This window comes from Sceloporus occidentalis, unplaced genomic scaffold (assembly GCF_023333645.1).
Source record: "Sceloporus occidentalis isolate IW3139 unplaced genomic scaffold, rSceOcc1.0.p SCAF_165, whole genome shotgun sequence".
NCBI classification, from domain to species: Eukaryota; Metazoa; Chordata; class Lepidosauria; order Squamata; family Phrynosomatidae; genus Sceloporus; species Sceloporus occidentalis.
Window position 1 is genome coordinate 46036 of NW_028317145.1, and position 4436 is coordinate 50471.

Here is a 4436-nt window from a genome sequence, read left to right on the forward strand (position 1 = left end):
GGCAAATAATTCATTTAAAAGATGAAGTAAACTTTAATCTTTTGATAATGTGTCGCTTAGGCTAATGGACTGTAACTTGTTTACAAACAACTTTGCTCATTATAGCGCCTGATGTATTGTTTTTTTCTCTGCAATTTATGTAATATTTTTATGTAGTTTTAGGAAATTAAAGGAAGAAAGCTTTGCTGGTTCAAAGAAAGCATGGTTTTATAGTATTGTTATATTATATGTTTGCATTAAGTATAAGCACTGTTATTGCTTTGCTTCTTATATACTCCAGGTGTTTCATACATCATTTAGAATATATTTGCTCTAAATTAAATTTAGGCCTAATGAAAAAAAATAGGGTAAGATGTTGGGCAAGGATAACTTTTTATACATAGAAGTATGTATGTATAAAGTGTCATACTTACTTTTAAGTTATGCCAACATGCTTTATACATATAAGTTTATCATATATTGGCATTATTTTTCTTTATATATTTGTGTCATCATGCACAGAAGAAAATGTATATATATTTATTCTATTTAATATTTAGGATCCACATCTATATCTTAGTTTTTCATTTTTGTGATTTCTTATTAATATAATTATCAGCTATCAATAGACATAGGTTACCATTGGTCCACACACAGTTTTATACTATTTATAACTTCCAGTATATTACTAAGTATTTCTTAAATAATTTGTTTGTACTATACTGTAACTAAAAACCATACATAAGGTACAACCAGTTGATACTTTCGGTAAAATGAGGTTCAGCATCCTATTTTATATCTTGCACATCAAGTACTAAGAGTTTAATAAGTTTAGATAAAAAACAGACACTAGAGCACAGAAAACACAACAGTCATGCATTACCATCAAATACATTATTCAGAACCTTGTCTGTGGAGTGCACATTTTGTCTCCCACATACATTTAGTATGGATAAAGAGGAGAAAGAAAACCCAAAAACTGTCAAATACAAACCCTTGGGGTGGCTGGGTGTCATAGGATTGTGCAATTACATGCTGTGCAGAAGCAAGACTTGCGTAATAGTCGCTTCCTCTATAATCAATATATTTGCTGTTCAACTTCTATGTACCTGCGCTTTAGTATTTCTTCGTGGGAAACGGCTTGATGTCATCTCATCACTTTGCTTCTATAGTTATTTAACCACTTTATGAAAAGTCAAGAGGGGACTCTATGAAATATCTTGTAACAGATGTTAAATCCAAATCGCTACAGTAATCCTAATCAATGATAATCTTAATCTAAAATGATTTTGGCAGTCAAGACCATTTGTTATAAAGAACATTTTCATCTTGCAACACGTCAGACGATGCTAATGGCAAAGCATGTTTTTACCAAGTGGCTCCAGACTAGGATATTGTGCGAAATATTACCGTATTTGATCGATTATAAAACAACCACCAAACCACGCATCTTAACGAAAGGTGGTGGTGGTGGTGGGGGGGCTGATATAAGACAACTCTCTGTCGATGTCTCCCTATCATCCCCGCCAGCCACTTCTGTATTCCTGTCTCTTTTCCTGCATCTCTGCTGCTACTTTTGCCTGCTGTTCTTCTGTCTTCTTTCTTTGTCCTTTTCTACATTATCCATGTACTTCCACAAAAGGGCGGAGCCTCAGCGCACACCCACTCTCCTGATTGGAGGAATGGGGGAGAAGCTGCCCCTATGGCAGTAATACAAAAAACAAAATACTGTCTGCGCTTCTCACCCTAGGAGGTGAGAGTAGGATCTCACCCTATTGAGAGTGTGCCTTGACGTGGCGGGTGAGCTTAATTATGCTTTGGCCAATTCATATAACCAAAACCTCTCATTTATATTATGTTTATATATTTGTTGCCAACTTTATTAGGGTGAGAAGCGCAGACAGTATTTTGTTTTTTGTATACATTGTACAGCCAACACACTGTATTTGCAGCATGCTCACACTGTTTGGTAGGCCTTATATTATACATTTGTATTATTTGAGCCTGAGACTAGCTTAGCGCACCGACACTTTTTCTTTTCCTATGGCAGTAATCCAAGAGGCCAGAATATCAGACAGATCTGCAGAGACAGAGAAGCATTTTTTTTCTCCATGAATCCGCCCACAATAGTCTGGCCTCTTCCATGGGGACGGCCTCTCCCTCGTTCCTCCAATCAGAGGCAGAGGGTGTGCGCAGAGGCTCCACCCTTTTGCAGAAGTATGTAGATAACGGAGCTAATACTGGGTAGAAGACAGAACCAGAAGAGGCAAGAGAAGCAGCTGAGCTGCGGAAAAGGAGACAGGGACACGGAAGCGGATGGCGGAGAAGATAGACATTTAACCAAGCGCGAGAGTGAATGAGAGCGTGAGAGACAAACACCTCAGCTCAGTCGGCTGTGCCGGGGTTGTTTTTTTCAGATAATGTTTCTGAGTAAATATGGTATATATTATAATGGTAGCATGGTGAAGCTGAATTGTCACCACAGCATGTAAATTTATTTAGTAAAAACTACCTATAGAGCTTGTATTTTGTTAACCATCATCATTTTTGGGAACATTCAGTTTAAAATGTAACCTTATAAAAGCTGAGATCTGTGTCTCAGAAGGGCACAACCAGTCTGAACAATCAACAATAAGAAGAATCTTAACAATGGGTCAATGATGGCTTAATGGTTAGGAAGCTCACACCTGCGAACCTCTGACTTAGAAGTATATGGTGGAGAGGACTTCATTAGCATTGCCATAAAGCATTGGCTCAGTGTGGTGTTTGGGCAGAGAAAGTCACGCAAAATATCTCATGATTGACAACAATGGAAGCCTCTTGGTCTGGAGATAACGGAAACGTATTAGAAAAAAACAAAACATAACACCAACTTTCCAATGCTTCCCCTTCCACATTGTATACATATAATATTTAAACAGGTATGTATTGCTGCATTACAATGGTAGAAACAGAGGCATAAACGTATTTATCAGATAGAACTGTAAAACATAGGATTTGGGATAACTGACGGATCTACTGTAAGTCAACCAACACCACTGATGCCCCTTTTCAAGCAGTTAATACGAATGTGTTACAAAAATTAACATTATATTGATATTTGCGCTGTGTGAATGGTATTACCCAGCGGACTTTTAGACATTAGAAACTGACAGTTCCCATGAAGAAAAAAATAAATAAAATTGATTTTCTTTATTCAGTCCATATACTGTAACACACCATATCTTTTAAAACTTGGTAACTGCACTTTTGTGTTCTTTGTGTTATTTGGACAAGATGTGTGAACGCGAGACCCCCCCCCCAAAAAAAATATATTTTTTAGGACGAAAAAAGTGCCATCTACTTACTTGCTTTCTTTAATTTGTACACAGGACCATTTTGTACAAAGTGTGAAGTCTACATTTTTATTACTTCTTACCATAAAACAAAGTACAACGTATGTACAATATTAAAATTAAGCCATACTGAAGCCACACTAAAAGACACTCGTCATAGTACTGTTGACATTCCTCAATGTACAGGTAAAATTCTGGAAAACACGTGAAAGTGTCAAACACAAACTTTATCAAGAAAAACAATCACCAAAACTAAGGTTTCTGTTTTGCTTCTACGTCATAAAAATCATTAGTTTTGTATCTCCTATATAGCCATTTTATTTAGGAATATTAAAAGAAAAAAAACACCGCTCATGTTTACGGAGTCGGGCTATGCATGGACCATGGAATACAATCAAAGAACCATTTTTCTACATGAAAAATGCGTTACAGAAGAGCCATGGCATTTATTTTATTTGGTGAATGTTTAGCTTTAATAAAGTACAGAAATAAAATTTAGACAATAGATGGTTCTATAAGCTGCTTTTTTTTCTTTTATACACACAGTCAGCCAAACACATTGATATACAGCTTGTGTATTGGGTAAAAACAATAAGAAATAGGTTTTAATCCAGCAGTGTTGCCCAACGAACAACCAAAATAATAATAATAATAATAATAAAAAAGGATCTAAACAAAAACAGCAAAAGATGGAGGTTCAAACAATGGTATATACAAGCACCAGGGTGCCTTTTGGAGATTGGGTTTTTACAATAATTTGGTAATGCTGGTAAAATGTCTGACAGGGAACATGCGAGTTTCTAACACTCAAACAGAGCAGATTGTTTCCCCCTGTTACTGCCGCTACAGAGAAGAGAAAAAAAAAAAATAGCGAAAATTGATCAAAAAACGGAATTTTCATTATCAATACTAGTTTCATTTATTACTTACTTTAATATGTATCATTGTTTTTGCACAAGAAGCAATTTAATGCCAATTTAAACAAGGCCAAAATGTTGTAATGTCAGGATGAACTAGAGTGCAATCCTACTACATTAACCAAATATATAAACTACTGGCCACCCCGAGAGAAAAAATAAAACAGAATAAATAGAAAAAAAAAATGTCTGCAGGAAACCCAGA